Here is an 18,991-nt window from a genome sequence, read left to right as displayed (position 1 = left end):
ATAGCTTACTACAGCCACTGTTTTCAGCAAATGCAATGAGAGATCACATAATCACAGATTTTAGAGGGAGCTGAGATAAAAGACATGGCCCTTAAATAGTGTTTTGCAGCGCCTATGATATGAAGTCTGACAAAATGGGAAGAGTGATGATAATTTGCCAGTACTAAAACACTCGCAAAGACTAAAATACCCAAATGAATCCTGATCGCCCAGGATAAAATTCCTGTACACTGATCTATATATTGAAATCTTTCCTCGTCTCTCTGCCACACTGATTGCAACACTACTCTCCCCCAACCGCCCCCACACTGCACCCTCAACCCATCACAAGATTGGGGTGAGAGCAGCTCTTATGACATGCGGGTAGCTCGTGGGTGTGCTGAAAGTGAGGGAGGGAAGCGCTACTTTTGCTCCGTGCTCAACGCAGCTGCCACCTCACCAACTCAACAAACAGCCTCTGCCAACCAATCCTACCCAGCTCAGCTCACCACCTGTTCTACAAGCACCACAGGACAAAAGAGAGAGTGAAACAAAGCTCTCCTTGAATTACCCCCAATCAGAGTCTCATATTTTCTCCAGCTTTCTGATAAATGATTGCCAAAAAAAGTCATTATAATGAGCACATTACCGTCGAGTCATTTATTAGCCAGTAATTTGATATAAAGATATCCCTCGATCCAGGAATATGTGATCACCAACAAAAATTGAGACAAAAGAAAAGGAAATAAATTATATGCATTGGTTTCAAGTAAGGCTTTTAATTGCTTAAAGTTTTCAATCGAATTAATTACATGATATGGCGTCTAATTAATCGGATTAATCGCAATTAATCACATATATAAATATTTGCTGAGGAAGCCACTCAAATAACAATAATTCAACAGTATGATAATTATACATAATTATATTTAAATAATTATTAATTTAATATATATTATAAAAATCATAACATTACTGTGGCAGACGAGTAAAGCACTGATGAGACAAAAAGTGGCTTTAAAAGGCAACATATTTATTTCCATATTATTGAAAATAAGACTCTCTCTCTGACCTACAGTCCACAGCAATCCATTTTGCAATTGAATTCATCAATCTGTCCATGGTAAATTTATTATAAGGGCTAAACGTAGTTTGAAACTTAGAAAAGCACATCTCAAGATTCCTGCATTCAGAATTGCGCTCCATCCAGCTACAGTATGTACGAGCGCAATAACGTGTCCTTATCTTGTGCTGTCGCTAGTGTCAAGCTGAGTGTGGTGGTTTGTTCCATAGACATACATATGTAGATGCTTCATTCGGCTGGTTTGGATACGTCAACAATGGCGCCATCTTGGAACGGTCAACAAGGAGAGCTGTTTGAATGCAAGTGAATGGAGAAGATGCCTCAGACCGCTGCATAAATTGCTTTTGTGAGGAAACAGTTTATCATGTAATGAAATGGCAGACTGGGTGCTAATTTGTATGTTTGCCATGATATATTAACTTTATTTGCAGTTTGTTACGAAAAAAAAAATGTTTTAGAAGTGAAGTCAGGAATTTTTATATCATCTAACATATTTTTATGGAAAATCAGATAATCTGAAAGTTGGCTGGAAAAGACTCCAGACTCCAGACTGTTACAGACCGTATCAGTCAATTTGCTTTCAGCTCTTGACCTTTCCAATATGGCGGATGCGCCGACATATCACGACCCCTAGGAACATCTGCTAATAAGGTATCTACATATAGATCTATGGTTTGTTCTCTGTACAGTAGCATGTTGTCTGTAGAGCTGGAATTTTGTTTACTGCCCTCTGTTGAAAACAGGTGGTACTTCAAGCTTGAATTGCTCCGATGGCAGGAATTTTCCTTATAACGATCCGGGAATTGATTACTTGCGTTAACTTTTTTAACGTGTTGTTTTTTATATAATTAATCGCACTGGATTAACGCGTTAAATCGACAGCCTCAGTTCATGAGAGCATGAAGGGAAGTGAAAGAACATGAGTGACTTAAAGGTATATTCCGGTGTTCAATACAAGTTAAGCTCAATTGGCAGCATTTGTGGCATAATGTTGATTGCCACAAAAAATTACTTCCACTTCCTCCTTCGTTTATTAAAAAAAAGAGCAAAAATTGTAGTTATGGTAAGGCACTAACAATGGAAGTGAATTGGGTCAGTCCATAAACATTAAAATACACACTGTTTAAAAAGTATAACCACAAGTCATAAACATTATACTTACAATGTTTACAATGGTTTTAGTGTGGTAAAAAATTGCTTTTTAAACTTATCTTTATAAAGTTATATCCATTATTACAACTTTGTTGTCATGGCAACATAACACCAGTAAACCCAGTAATATGGTAAACACCGTAATCACACTTAAATTATGTTAACACTTATAATATTTACAGTACATTTTGAGGTTATACTATATAGAATTATTTTGTGTGGTAATCAACATTATGCTACAAATAATACTGGCTTGACTGAACCTGGAACATTCCTCTAAAACAGTTTGTGTGAACAAATAAAAAAAATCTTAAATTTTATACCAAAGGCAGTCTCCAGATACAAGGCCATCTGGTGCTATTTTACATCTGTCTAGTAATCTGCATACTGAGGATAAGCTATGTAATGATGTTAGTAATCTAATGATGTGGATTTGCATGCAAATTAGCACTGCATTTTGTGGGTCATCTGCAGATGCCAGCTTGATAAAATAAGATATAGATTAGCATCTCCTGAGCTGATTAAAACAGAGGATTAAGTTAAAGGTGTCAGATGAGTGCCTCTTTGTCCAACGCCTTTGCCACTACACACATCCGGAGAGAGATGGCAGTGCACAGGGGAGCCAGTGAGATAGGGAGAGATACGCATCACTAGAACCGGAGTTCTACTCGGACGCAGACATGCTACAGGCAGAGTTGAAACAGCCGCAAATGGAACTGGTCCCTCGCTGTGATGAAATACCATGCCAAAAACAGCCGTCACTGTCTGACCCTCAAAGCTCCTTCAGCTTAGCACCCGTTCACATGTGACGTGTGCATGTGGCAACTGTACGGGGATGAAAACCGCAAGCCCAGCTTCATCTTGACTTCCATCATTAGCACACATCCTTCTCCACCTCTGCAGAAGCTCACCCATGCACATTCACATGCTCCTCGTCAAACAGGAAGTGTGCTCCACTGCAGTGGTGCAGCTTTTGGATGGCATATCATTTGCATTGGCAGAGAGGAGGAAATGATAGGAGGGCGTTTTCTAGCTCTCTGCCTGTACACTGTGTGCAGCGTGCGGCGTGATGTGTGGGACAGTTCCTGCTCGCTCTCTTGCTGCTTTCCATGTGCTTTGCCTACAGAAACACGCCGCTCGCGTCACTTCTGCCTGGCTACAGGAAACGGCAGCGCACATGCTTGTTGTCCAATCCTGGACTATTCAAATTCAAATGCTCTGTTATCTGGAAGTGTCGTGAGGAAGAATGGAACAGCTGAGGGGCTATGCTGTGCTGAATGTCTACTATAAAACCTGGCAAAAAGAGAGGCCCCAACGCCCTGTCTGTAATTTAAAGGGATATTTCACTCAAAAATTAAACTACTGTCATCATTTGCTCTTATGTTGTTCCAAACTGGTATGTTTCTATCTTTCTTCCATGGAATGCAAAAAGTAATGTTAGGCTGATTGACACCCTCATTCCCTGTCATTGTTTGGAAAAAAGATTCAATGAGTGTGATGGAGGAATGGGCTGTCATCTTGCCTAACAGCTCTTTTTGCGTTCCATGGAAGAAAGAAACAACATTTGGAACAACATGAGAATTTTCATTTTAGGGTGATGCTGTATCTTACGCAGCACTGAGTGTTAGAAAAAACATGTGTGGTTGCTTATGTGAGAGAATGGTGTAGGCGAACAAGAATGTATGTGTGCGAGTTTCCGTGTGTCTTTGTGTAACTGTACGTGTTTGTGGGTGGGTGCTCTATTTCTGATCAGACGAAACACCTGCACAAACTATTGTTCTGCTTGGGAAAGATGAGACGAGATGGTTTTGGTCTCTTTGTGCCATGTGTGTGCAGACACCTTTCATTAAGTTTTGCCCACCTCATACATTGTTGTCTTTTTTGCTGTTGCCTATGGCAGCTTATTAGTCAGCATGTAATCTACTGACATGTAAACCGATCATACGATGATGGTCTAGCAGCAGAATAAAATTCTTAATGTACTGAATCGATAATGACAGATCAATCCGACAAGGTGCGAGAGGGTAGCCACTCGCTAACTCCATCTGTTTAGTGGCCGAGAGCCAAATTCACACAAGGGTAGAAATGTTACCTCATGTCCGTTCATCCTTGTACATGCTGCTTACTGCTTTTTATTCTTTCACTTTCTAAGTCTGTTTCTCCCTCTCTTCTAAGCTCCGGTAATACAGCTACTCTATCCATCTGATTCCGCCAAGGACAAAGCACAGTTCTGATAGGTTCCCATAGTAACAGTGTATGTGTTGCTGCTTTAGGTGGCTTTTGTGCATTGTCTCCATCGGGTATCGCACAAAAGCGCCAGGCTGACCGATAGCTCTTGTTTCCCTCCACCTCGAGCCGATGCCTCGACCTGGAATCCCTGATGCGGCTCAGATCATAAGTATTCATCATAGCACTTTTATATCCAGGAGGTTGTGCTCTTCTGATGAGCTAAATCCTCAATTAGCATGATACATGCAACTGCTGACAAAGAAGGAATTTGTATAATGATCACACATAGTGTTTTTGCTGTGCCGTGTGTTTTGCCAAAGCTGATTGCTTATACTGGACCGCCTCCTCCACTTAATGGCTAATGGATGACTAAATGTATAAAGGAAGGATTTAAGTGATATCAGATGGCATAAAGGAACAATAAACAGGCAGTGCATCGGGGTAAATTATGGCTTACCTGCTCACTTTGCCTGAGAGATTTCTTAATAACACACACAAACCCCCACACACACATTTGTTTTTCTTTCAGGATGGAGACTTTCCATTTACTTATATTATTTTTATACTTAGCTAATGATATTTTCTATCCCCGTAATCATACCCCTAACCCTCACAATTTCATTAAGTCATTGTTTAGTATGTTTATCTAGCCATTTTCCTCATGGGGACCATTGACTGATCCCCTCATTTGGTCCCCACAACATGGGCAAAACCTGACCCTCCCAGACACACAATACTAGCAACACTCCATAATATGGTTAAAGCAGGAAGCACATCTCTCTCCAGAGAACTGTGGTCACTGCATTGGCAGCTCTGACCTTTTTGCCTTGGTTGGAAGATGCCTAAACTGACAGCCCCTCAATAGGGTAAAACATGTAATGCAATAAAGGCAGTGTTTGAATTGAGTCTAAGCTCTCTGTAAAACACTCACAGGTGCACAGATGATGTGCGCTTGCCGTAAGTATTACTCATAATTAAAATGCTGACTTGTTCATACTGAGTTTGAGTTTAGTTTATGACATCATTTTCATGTTGCTCAAAAGTGTAACTAACATTAGAGTGGAACTAACATCACAAGAATGTTATCTTGATACATCAGCAGTTTAAAAAAAAAAAAACAAGAGATGAATATTTTCAGCATTTTCAGAATGTCTCAGCATTATTTTCTCAGCGTTATTTCACCAACACATGCTTAACATCTGCCAGTCATCTCTTTCCTGGGAGCCAAAGCCAACATGCCGATGGCAATAACGGGCCGAAACATCAGTCAGCTTTTCACCATGAGACACCAGAGACACTGTCTACCATGTGATCAAACGATTCCACTTTCTATTTTCACCACTGTTATCCCAAAATGACACTTCAAGACAATTAATGGATTATGTCTGGTGGTTTGTTATTATTACTGATGGCTAATACAAATGTAAATGAATTTTAGAGTTAGCCTGGCATACAGAGTGTTTGTTAGGGGGGTGATGTAGACAAAAGGTGAAGAGTTAAGTGTCACCAAACTGAATATATATATATATATATATATATATATATATATATATATATATATATACACACACACACACACACACACACACACACACACACACACAGTTGTGCTCAAAAGTTTGGAGGGGGGTCAACAAGGTCTATAGTGAAAAGAATATCATCCCCACTGTGAAGCATGGTGGTGGCTCACTGATGTTTTTGGGGGTGTGTGAGCTCTAAAGGCACGGGCAATCTTGTGAAAATTGATGGCAAGATGAATGCAGCATGTTATCAGAAAATACTGGCAGACAGTTTGCATTCTTCTGCATGAAAGCTCTTGGACTTTCCAGCACGACAATGACCCTAAGCACAAGGCCAAGTTGACCTTCCAGTGGTTAAAGCAGAAAAAGGTGAAGGTTCTGGAGTGGCCATCACAGTCTCCTGACCTTAATATCATCGAGTCACTCTGGGGAGACCTCAAACGTGTGGTTCATGCAAGACAACCAAAGACTTTCCATGACCTGGAGGCACTTTGCCAAGACGAATGGGCAGCTATACCACCTGCAAGAATTTGGGGCCTCATAGACAACTATTACAAAAGACTGCACGCTGTCACTGATGCTAAAGGGGGCAATACACAGTATTAAGAACTAAGGGTATGCAGACTTTTGAACAGGGGTCATTTGATTTTTTTCTTTGTTGCCATGTTTTGTGATTGTGCCATTCTGTTATAACCTACAGTTGAATATGAATCCCATATGAAATAAAAGAAATGTGTTTTGCCTGCTCACTCATGTTTTCTTTAAAAATGGTACATATATTACCAATTATCCAAGGGTATGCAAACTTTTGAGCACAACTGTATATATATATATATATATATATATATATATATATATATATATAACTGTGAAAATTTGTGAACAGGTTTCTTGAATATTATATTAGTATAAATTTAAATATATTGTTGGAAATTAAAGGAGATGAATTTGAACATGTCAGACAGAGATGACCCATAGTAAAGTTCCTCTTATCGCATTTGACATTTTGACCCACATGTGACACACATATGACCCCCTGCTCCAAGAGATTAGGCAGAATGAACTTTTGACCTCTCCGTGCCAGCCATGGTCACGCTCCCCAGGGTAGAAATACACATGCCACTCAAGACAGGAGGGCAGCTATTGCCTGGCTGACTGTCATACAGCTGTCTTCCTTCCAGGAGCCAGCAGAATTTGCTATTAGCAGTGTATGATAACAAGAAGGCAGTGCTTGTACTTTACTATCACCTTAAATCAGCAAACAGCATCACAACATACCTGGCCAATTGGAGTCGAGACTACTGGGAGTCATGAACAGCCAAATGCCATTTAACCCACAGTCAGTACGTTTACATTTTTGGTTAAAATCAAGCTACAGCAGGTTTTTGCCTGGTCCAGCTACAGTCTTCATCTGTCTGTCCAAGTAAATATGACACAATGTATAATCAAATATTTGAAGCAAGGACATCAGTTGAGGAAGTGTTAAATACACGTTGAGCATCACCGTTTGTCTTTCGGAGCATGCTCGCAACGTCAACGCCAATTGTGGTCTGATTAACGTGTTTGGATGCTGGACGAAGCCAAGCTACAATCATATTCCCTTGGTCTGTTAGTCAAAAGCAATCGAAAACTATTTACATTAGTTGCTCAGCTGAACCTAAACTTTACTGAGTAAAGTTAAACTGAAAAGTTCAATGGCTCGCCTGTTCCATCACCTTGAGCAACCTGCGGTTGCATCACCGCTTTGCTTCAGGCAAGGGACAACATTTGCCACCCACAATTCTCTGTTCCAGACAGACACAACAGTTCACACACTAACTAAGCCCCAGTTCTAACTATTGAGCACCATTTAGACAAACACACACCAAAACAGACCTAACGGCACCACACCCTAAATCAACTAACACCACACTCAATATACTCTGAGACACCAGCCACACAGAGTATATAGTATAAGAGTGTATAAGTGTTGTTGATCCAATGGCAGGCCTGCATGGTGCCTGATGGTTGTCAGTGTTTTTTATATATATATATATTTCTTTTTTTTTTTCGTGGCTACAGTGCCGACTATATACTGCCACAAACAGCTCATTGTGCACTAAGAATATGGTCAAGTGAGACTAAAAGAATGAAAGGCACAAGAGAAACAGAAAGAAAAACAGTAGAGGCAGGCCTACACAAAGAGTGCCACACAACAGGACATATACAGTATCACAATATCATAATAACTGTAGGCCTACCTCAAAAATCAACAATGTGCCACCAAAACAATGCACATACTGAAGAAGTCTAAAGATTGCGATTCTTTTTTCTAAAGAGTTCTTTATAATTTTACTATTTTCACTTCATCTTTCCTATGGTCCCACTAATTTTTCTCTCTGTTAACTCAAACTAGGCCTGAACAAAGATGACTGCAAGTTCATCAAAAGGGACAGAAAATAATGAGAACTGAGTAATACTTCCCAAATCGGTCTGTTACAATGATATTCATCATTCTTGTAATGAATAATTAGTCCAACTCAGTTGCCTGCTTATGAATTATTCAGTCCTATTAACAAAGCTCAGGAACTGCAGTTTAAAAAAAGGTGTGATAGGTATCGAGTAATAAGGTCCCTTTGTAAAATGTTTATACCAAACCATCAGTATTGCACCGTGTACATTTCCACGACATCAAGCGCTTTTGCAAAACATTCAGTGCTGGTTTCCTGTTAAAACTTTTGAACCCTTTCTGATGACGTCGCCACTGCTTACTGATTGATAAAGCTGTAGTCATTACATAAACTTCAACACTGGAAGTAAATGCTAAAGTGCTGAGATGTAATGTTAATAATTTGGCATAAATATGACACAATGTGTCTTACACACAACATACCTCTGGTGCACCTTGATATTCTTCTCCTGACAGTCCTGGGAATCTAATCCAGGTACACACCCTCCTCACACACCCTGTTTAGAAATAAAAAGGATAACAGTCATTGACAGTGCATGCTACACTGGTTTTATTAAAACATACACCCACACAACAAAAAAAGCGAGCCTTAATATAAATATGTACAGCAATTTTCAATCAATCATTATGTCATCTAGTGCATAAGAATAACTACACATTTTAAGCAAAGGTATGTCAGTGATTTAACTGACTTGTTCCAGTAAGCCACTAAACCTGTGCAGGTGCTGTTTGTAAATGTATCCAGCATCGGTCAGACCCTATCTACTCTGCCCATGACTGATTCCCAAACCCCACACAAGACTTAAAAACAAGCAACAAAACACCATGAAACCACCAGCCACAATAAATCAGCCTTTCATCTCCCCTTTTCTTTCATTCTCAACTCCACAACTATCTCTCTCAGACCAGGTCAGGTGCCCACCTGTCATCGCATCCTTTAAATCCTCAGGGGCTTCAAACCTCCGTCCTCTCTGCTTTGCCACTTGCGCAAGCCTGTACAATCACCATTCACTAACGTTCTGTGCAAGAAGCTATTTCCCTGCCACAGTCTGCAGCCTTTCTCTCTCTCTCTCTCTCTCTCACACACACACACACACACACACTCTTTCTTTCGATTGCTCCCACTCCCGCTACCTTCACTTGCTCAGAGAAAGGAGCACAGTGAAAGAGTGAAAAAAAAAACGATCATGTTTCTTTGGCATAAGCAGCTGCGCTCTGATTGGCCGATGGTCCACAGGAGGTGTCATCCATGGTGAAGGTGCACAGGCAGAGAGCAGAGGCATTAAAATAGGTCTCGCCTTGCCCTGCTGCTGCAGAAACGAAAGAAAAGAAGGGGGCGAGCAGGAGAGAGCAAGTGCAAGTGAGCAACTACCTCATTTTCAAAGCAGGATGGAGGGGAGGCCATGAGTATTTCCTGTTGTGCAGCTGAAGCGAGCGAGGACGTCACGCACAGCATTCGTACTCTGGCGTGGTGTCAAGTCAACACAAACGCCGGCTCAACTTGACACTCTAAAGACGGGCCTTTGGATTTCAACATACATGCACACATTCAGATTCCTCTCTTACCTGTATATAGCATCTTTACCTGATTCGATTTAACACTACATTAACACTGCATTAAAGATTATTTAATAAATCCCTAAAATAGTCATAGCTATATACAGTATATTTTACTGTTGTTGTCATACTATTGCAGTGGATAAGCATATCAGAAAACACTGAACTCTTGAATGTGTTACAAGAATATTCCAAGTTCAAAAATGTATTTTGACTACCATAAAAATTTATTTCGACTTGTTCCTCCTTTTCTTAAAAATAATAATAATAATCTATTACAATGGAAGTATATGGGGCAATCCATAAATGTTCAGATATAAACTACTTCAAAGTATAGCCACAAGATGTAAACAATATGCATGTTAACATGATTTTAGTGTGATAAAATTGCTTACTAACATTTTCTGTGTAAAGTTATAACCAATTTTACAACTTTGTTGCAATGAAGACATAACGCCGTAACCATAAAACCCTAAAACGATAATTTAAACAGCTTAAATTATAGACAAGTTTTAACAAAAGAATGAATGTGTGCTTTAATAAAATAATTAGCTTCACATTTCATCCAGGTGGATGCCGCACACTGGTGGTGGTTGAGGAGAGTCCCCTGTTCACTGTGTAAAGCGCTTTGAATGTAGTGTCAGAAAAGCGCTATATAAATGTAACGTTCATTCATTCATTCATTTCGGCCTTTAAACCGTAAAAAAATAAATGGCCTCATTAAATTCCATTGGAAGTGCTTCACTGTAAACTCGATTTTTAAATATCGAGTTAAAAATATACAGTATATATTTTTTTTTCTTTTTTTTTTTTTTTTTTGGTAATCAACCTTACTACACAAATGAGGTTGATTGAGTTTAACATGTACTATACCTAGTATATCACTAATTCTTGAGATAAGGGACAAAACATGTCTTACATACAAAAGTCATCTTTATGTTAAAAATCAAGAAATTCATAATAATACAAATACTGGAAAGTTAATACTAAATGAAATGAGTATACTCAGGTCATTTATTATATTTTTATATAACTTCATTAGAATTGTTTTTAATACATGCTCTATACTTGGAAGCACATGTAACTACCTGTCCTCAGCAAGAGGTCACAATGTTAAACTGCCAAACAAAATGTTTAAAAATGCAACAAATTCATAAATATAAATATCAAATGAAAGGTAGGGATCTGTAAGATATCAAACAATACATAAAGTAAACTTTAAATTATATTTTCTATAAAAAACTGCCTATCAAATTTGTGTCCTCACTTTGCATCAACTCACTTATTTATAATCCTGAATGATTTAGACAATGTCATGATCAGCTATAACTCTAAGTACCTCTTTCCCACTTCCTGCTCATGGTGGATGCAACAGTAGGACACATAGTCTGGTAAATGTGATATTGTTTCATATTTTAAACAAACAATGTTTAAGTCTCTGCAGTCACAGCTTCAACATGTCAACTCCGTCATTCCCATTATGATAATTACTGTTAGAATTGTGGAATACATTTTGGCATTTTAGTTTAAGTTATAGAGGCAGCTTTAACTGAAGAAAAAAACAAAATGGCTCCAGTGTACAACACGGGGCTAAGATGGAAAAATATAACATTTTGTCAACCCCATCAGAATTTTCAGAATAGTGTGAAAACAGAAAAAAGTTATAACATTTATTTTATCACTTAACTCCTTTACTGAACACTATTATTAGATAATTAAAGACTTAACACTTGTTGGATGGATACAATTAAAATAGTATGCTTTTTGTGTGTCTGACGGAGTTGACACAAATGACAGTAAGATGTAAGTTATGAAGTGAATAAATGTCAATTTTCAGAAAAAAAAAAAAAAAAAAAAAAAACGTTTTTATGAAAACTTGTTCCCTTACATGGTTCGTTAGCTGACACCTTTGTCTACAAATATATCCATTTCAAATTAATTTAGTATTAAAAAATAAAAACTCATGTTTTGTCCCTTACCTCAAGAATCAGTGATATTTAAGTAGGACCTGGAAATCAAAGAGCTCCACCATTAAAAGCACATTCACCCATTACCCATCTCTGACTGTCCTTTATTAGAAACCCTCTCACACCGAACACCTGTACATGGTCATCATAGATTGAAATCTTCTGTCCTAACATTGCATTCTTGACAAGAAAACCAATTATGTAACTTGAAGCAACAGGTGGAAAGGCACAACCCAGATGCAGGCATCTACTGTCACACTCCACTCCTTTACTCGGTGGTACGCCTCAAGTGTTTCCCTCCATACCAACCACCATGGCACAAAAACCTGACCCTCATCATTCACACGAAAAACAACAGTGGCTTTTTGCACAATTTTGCATTTAACCACAACTGGTGCACACCAATTTAACTGGCTGCACCTTCATTGTGGATAGGATGGCATGCAGCATATAAAGGTAATTGACAATCATAGTGCACTGCATAGTTCGGGTAGTCATTTCATTAAGACTGAAATGAGCTGAAGAAAATAACGGTGTACAATACATGCAACAAACGGTACATGCAATGCTCGGAACCATTCCCTAACTTTCAGATTTTCGAACCCATGAGAAAACTAAAAAATTCTCTAACTACAAAAACAGCATCAGAGAACTTGAAGCTAGTGCCCACTTTGAGGCCAGTGACAGTCTTGTGATTTGTTCTACGTTCTAAATTTGTGCTGAGGGTCCTCAGCATTTAATGGCTTGTTTGCACAAGGGAGCTGGCTTTCACAACAAAGGCTTAAAATTTTCCGTCAGGAGTGCACTAAAGAATTTGAACCCCTTTGAAAATGCTTCCCTCATTCCAGGAACACATTTGTGTTTGTTGGAATTATTGAATGAAAGGCATTTCGGAAGTCAAATCTGTTAAGTATGTGTGTGTATGGGTAGTGAGAACATGAGGTGGGTTGGTTTACCTTTAAAAGCAACTTACCATCAGAAACAATTACAAACAAACTGCCAGAAAGCCTAGATGTGCCACAGCTCGAGACAGAATCAATGTGATTGATTTTGTTTTGGAAAAAATGCGTAAGGACATTTGTCAAACCTCCAACTTCGTCTGTTGCCTCTTGATGGATAGAACTCAGGTGATGGAAAACCAAATGATGTTTATGTATCATATGTTAGTGTCAGGAAGAGTTGCTGTGGGTGTGTTTATGCATTGCACTGGACATATATATATATATATATATATATATATATATATATATATATATATATATATATATATCAAGCCAGAGCAGGGAGCACTGGCTCATTTATTTGGCATATTCAAATATACTAATTTGCCTGATGGGTTGTAAATACTTTGCTGCACACTTGACACTGCTCTACTGCTGTGATCACTCGCACTGCTGCATAATGCTACTGTCAATTCTGACCTGACATATAAGGCTTAATTAGCTCATCATAAAATAACAGAAAAGTAAATAATCAGTTTGACACTGCAGTATAAAGCTGAGAGATTAATTTAGGTGGATAGCAAAATGCATAACTTTCCATGGCTTTATATTCGATGAACAGACTGTGATTCTGAAAATTATATAAAAATAAAGCATTAAAGAAAGTGCTGTTGTTCCAACACATCATCATTCTTTGATTTACTTTAGCTGGCATCTGACTTGAGCAACAATCGCACGTCGAGAGTCTTCCTAAAGGGGCCCTTCACTGACTGTGACCGCGTCATGGAACATTCCCGGAACGAGCCAAAGTCCCACCTACCTTCTCTCTGCTCACATAGACATTCACGCACACAGGCACTGTGTACATGAAAATACAGATCACAACATTACACTGGAGGATGCTGATAAAACGAACTATAACAAGCCAAACAGCACTGACCCTGCAACGGGCGGCCATCTTAACGTTTATGATACAGTCGCTTTCAGGGTAGCGACTTGTAAGCCTATCGTTTTCTCGCACCAGCTGTGCAAATTCCTCGGGATGTTACGCAAGATTCACTATCTGCAAGCAAGCAAACTGGGTATTCCCCACATAACCCAATAAGCGGAGGAGACCCTTCCGCAACATATTTTTGCTTGATTGCGCTTTCAAAAGAATGTCACTCCCTGTCATACAAAAAACAAGGTGTACGAGCACTTACCGGCAGAACGCTTTCAAATCCGCCCACTTCAGAACGTCCACAACATTCCAAGAATGTCAACCGCCTTGTTCACATCGAACCCTTTTTGCGTCCGTCTGCGCTGTTTTCCAATTGTTATTTATTTTTCTTATGCAAACACGCGCTAGACCGTTGAGCCGCTTCTCGCGCAGGAGCAACGCGTTTTTTAGACGCTGTGTAAGGTTTAAAAAAAAAAAAAAAGAGCGTCAAATTTTTAAACGCGCGCCTCGAGACACCTGCGTTGTGTTCTATTCGCTGCGTCTAGTTTTTATTCTTTAGTCCCTTATATGCAAAAGCCTAAATCGCTTCCTGGTCAGACTGGATTCAAAGTGATAGTTTAAGCGAAAGTTATTCTCGCGAAGTTGCACTGATCGATTCTGCAAGAGCCAGATGTGAGAGTAGAATGCGGTGCGCCTTTGTTTAAGGAACAGATGAAAGTGAGTAAATCAGTTTCGGCTCAATGGCTGGGGCTTCGCGACCGGCGGGAAGGGGGACAGGGTTATTCCTTGCACCGCTTCCCAGAATAGAAAAGCGGCAGTCGCGAGAGAAGGAGAGAGAGATAGAAGTGGCGAGCATGTGTGTTAGTGTGATTGTGATGTCATCGGATCCCCCAGCGCGCGTCCCAGTGTGAGGTACACAACCCATGGAGCGGCAGAGGGGGAGGAGGAGGAGGAGGAGGAGGAGGAGTGGGGTTGACCGGCCTCTTCCTTGCCTTGATAGGGAGGGAACTCCCTTGGCGAAATTTCTCCAGAAAGGGCTCCGAGTGCAACACTCCAAACCGCGAGAGATGTCGACAGTTCCTGCAATTTGGTGTGTCAGGACAGAGCGAGAATGACATTTGGTATACTTTACTTGTAAATCAAGCTAAAGCAATTGAGTAAGATAGTCTTTCATGTTGTTGAAATAGCGTTTCATAATAAGATGAGGAGGACCTACTAAATTGTAGCCAGATTTACTTTTTCTTCTGTCCCAAGATGGACCTGTAGATTATGTAAATGTTTCATTCATGGTGCACTGCACAATCTCTGATTTATTTCAGCATTAGATTGCTTCCCTGGTGGCTGGAATTTTCCATTTTCTAAAGAAAAATGTCAGTGACCTGTTTCCCCGGTCTCCATTCATGATACTTACTGTTTAGGAAACTGAACTGATGTCACTTTGCTTAAATTAGTTCACATTTACTATATAGTCTAGTAAAAAAAAAAAAAAAAAAAGAGTTAATAATGTTGACAAATTATACAGATGTTTAATTTGTCAACATTATGAACAATTTTGAACAGCACACTATATAGTAAATATGAACTAATTTAACCAAAGTAAAGTCAGGCCCATGGGTGGGGTCAGTGAAAAAAAAATCTGTTAAATTTACAGTAAAATACTAGCAGCTGTGGTTGCCTGGATGTGCCTATACGCCCTACAACACTTACCGCTTTGTCCACTGGGGGCAGTGTTTTACATTTTGGAGAGCGTATACAGATTTGTGCTAAAGAAAAATCGACCTACTCTTTCAGATTTCACTATGAGATCAGGATCAAATGGCAACAACGCATTTGTGTCTCGTTCAATGAACTCTGATCGTCTTGCTGAGCCACACAGTGGACTGAAGCTCCTGAAGAGCACATGAAGATAAACACCATGTGACACTAAAATAATGCAACAGACATTAACTGAACAACATAAAATACTATAAAATATACACTGTAAAAAAAATAAAAAAATAAAATAAAATAAAAAAAAAGAATTGTTGAGCAAACAAACAAAATCAAGGCAACATGATGCAGTAAGATTTTTGAGTTATCTCTACAATTTAATAATTGTCCTCAGTGACATTGCTTTGTTTAGTCAATTTAAATTTGTTTGTTCACCAAATGCAAAAATTCTTGAGAGAACTACTAATTTTTAGTAGCTAACTTTCAATTCTCAATACGAGAACTTTGATTTTATCACCCATTACGATTCCTTTTACATGAAGTTAACTGCAATCTTTTCCTCTGAAGATAAGTATGTCTTGCAAGTATGTCTGTTAGGCTATTAGGGACAGCATTTGGGGAAATATTTTTGGTCTAACGTGTTTTTATGTAGATTCAAAGTAATTCACATATCGTAGTGTCTGTAACTCAAAAACCCCCATAAGCTGGATAATTGTTTTCACTGTAATTTTAACAAGAGTTTACCGTAAAAGTACATGTATTCTCTTGTTTAACATAACATTCATTTTTATTATTAATTATACTGTAAAAAATATACTTTTTACATCTAAAAAACATATGTTACTGTGAAATTGCATGTTTTGTCTTGTTAAATATATGATAACTTTTTCTGTATATGTTAAGGGAACTAACTACCTCTTAAGCAATTAACAAATTTTACTGTAGCATTTTTACATTATTTTTTTCTGTAAAAAAATAAATAAAAATGCTGACATTTTTTATAGCTATGCATCATTGCTCGTGTATGCAGGTCTTGTTGGGCTCCAAATAAACAGTGATTATAATAGTGAACTAAAAGGAATTCTTACATAGTTCCAAGGATCTTACGGCTCCGCTAACTTCTTAATTAATTCTTGTATGTGTGTCTTGTATACAATGGTGCATCTGTTCTGTATAGTGTAAAATAGATTACAGGCCAGGTTAGAGTGCCTTATGTTTCCTATAAGAAGGTCTGGATCACATCAGCTGTAACCTGGAGTTCCCTTCACCTTGGCAATTGTAAGCTCCTATCAAATCCGCAGCACAGGCATCCCCAAAGAAGCACTGGCAACTGAGTCACTCAAGTATAATTGACAGAGCACACAGACTTAAATCAGTGCAGGATGGGCTTAGACATCATAGTCAATAGCGCTATCCCGCAGGAAATAAAAAGGAAATGGAAACATCTGTTCTTGACCCAAAGGGCATGTTTCATCAACATTTGTCTAGTCATCTTGTTGCACTGGTTGGCATTTGCTGCTTGAGATTGCCTGTGTTTTTCATGCAGAGTAATTTCTCAAGGACACTAAGGGTATTTCCAGCATCACAGAGCTGTTCTTGGTTAATCATTGGTGGACCGGATAAAAACACTGCTCAGTGTTATAATGAATGCTTCAGTGTCATGAATCACAGTGTACCTTTTTTTCCCAGAAGCATAAGTGATCACCACCAAACATTTCTAGAAGCAAAACTTCCATTGTCCCATGACTGATTACTGAAAATTTTTCTTCTTATCATCATTTAAATATATATATTTTTTTAATTAGTAGTCTAATACACAAGTAGTGCTCTATTTCTAATAAACAATACGTGTCCTATTTTTATGTAATATGCTAACATGGCAACAAAGAAAATAAAGGAAAAACAATTGTACAAGAACCCAAGGATTGCATCTGGACATGTTGTGACTGAGCTCTTTGTTTATAAGTGTGTGCATGCATGTGTGTATATTTGTGTCTTATCAGAAATACGTGCTGGTGTGAGCATGTACTGTAAAAGCCAGTGTGCAAGTGAGTCATCCTGAAATTATTGTACTTATTTTTTTTTTTTTTATGGACAGTGCTGGCTGTAATCTGATTACAAAATAATTTGTTATTGTAATCTAATTACTGTTTAGTCTTAAAGTAGTGTAACACATAACATTTTAAATTCTTGTAATCAGATTGCACTTACTGACTTTCAATTAGGGCAATTACTTTATTGTAAGTACATTACTGGGTTACTCATATTTCTATGACAATATTATGACAGCGGAAGGTTGTGTAACAGTGGACGAGGAGGAAGTATAGACATTATTTTGAACTTGAGCAGAAAAACAAAACCTTTCCTGTTCAAGTTTAGTAGTAGTGATTTGTAATGTGATTGCCTTTTTAATGAAGAAATTAGTTAAGTAATTTCATTACAATTTTAGAGAACCAAATTGTAATTTATAGTGAATAAGCCTACCTTTTTTTTTTTTTTTTTTTGTAACTTACCCAATACTTGCCATGTGGCATTTTTCAGATTTGGATAATGAGTGATGTTCAAAGTAGATTAAATAGGGTTTTTTTTAATCAATTTACATGAGACATGTTTTTATCTCAAGGTCAAGGATCAATGTTAAATTCGAGCTGTAAAAATAAGACAGATAATACCAAGAGATTTTTGGAAGCTGTAAATCTGCAGACTTCATTGATTTTGTTTCTTGCACTTAAAGGGTAAGTACACCCAAAAATGAAAATGCTGTCATTGTATACTCTCCCTCATCTTGTTCCAAACCCATATGACTTTCTTTCTTCTGTGGGTTACAAAAGAATGGGGAAAAAGATGCAATGAAAATTAATGGTGAATGAGACTTTCATTCTGCCATCTCCTTTTGTGTTCCACTGAAGAATGAAAGGCATACAGGTATGGAACAACATTAGGGTGAGTACAGTAAATGATGACATTATTTCTGGGTGAATTTTTCTTTTACAGTCAATAGTACCCTTTCCTCTTAAAGCAGATCTCACAGCATCTGAAATATTTAGTATACTTTTAGCTCTTCCAAAGTTATATTCAAGACCAGATACCAATAGCAACAAACTTCCTGCTGTTTTCTTATAGAAACAGAGGCCTGCTTCTCATTGCACTTCAGTAAGCTAGGAGACATCTCATGAACAAAAACTCACATATACTGTATATGATACACAGAAATATAGCCCTAGGCTGTATCTGTGTTTACAGTAGAGATGGTGTAATATTGCCTTGACAGCAGTCATCTTGCCAGAGTGATCTGCTGCCTCTCCCTTTTCCACTCCTAGTTTTACCCCCAGTAATCTGTGGCTATTGTGCGGCTTTCACATCCAAGCGATTAACCTCACATACAGCAGCACATCATTCTCAGGAATCCCAGCACTTTCTTTTGTCAGGAAATTACATAAGAATATGTTACAATTGACAAAGG

General features: G+C 38.4%; 1 protein-coding gene across 2 annotated transcripts in view; it reads right to left on the bottom strand.

Annotated features, from left to right (window-relative positions):
- LOC127416032 (transcription factor HIVEP2-like) overlaps nt 1-14,742 on the bottom strand; it is a 108,163-nt gene extending 93,421 nt beyond the window's left edge. Inside the window, exons 1-2 of one of the 2 annotated variants that reach the window (XM_051655111.1) lie at nt 14,081-14,742; nt 8,837-8,910 (exon numbers count right to left, since the gene is read on the bottom strand). The gene's annotated coding sequence lies outside the window, so the exon portion shown is untranslated. Of the gene's footprint in view, nt 1-8,836; nt 8,911-9,335; nt 9,717-14,080 lie in introns of those variants that run through there. The other variant, XM_051655110.1, reaches the window with a different exon arrangement.
- Nucleotides 14,743-18,991: the final 4,249 nt, after the last annotated feature.

The sequence above is a fragment of the Myxocyprinus asiaticus genome, chromosome 25 (genome assembly GCF_019703515.2).
Source record: "Myxocyprinus asiaticus isolate MX2 ecotype Aquarium Trade chromosome 25, UBuf_Myxa_2, whole genome shotgun sequence".
NCBI lineage: Eukaryota > Metazoa > Chordata > Actinopteri > Cypriniformes > Catostomidae > Myxocyprinus > Myxocyprinus asiaticus.
The sequence above is the reverse complement of the archived record's forward strand: the minus strand, read 5'-3'. Positions and strand labels throughout refer to the sequence as shown.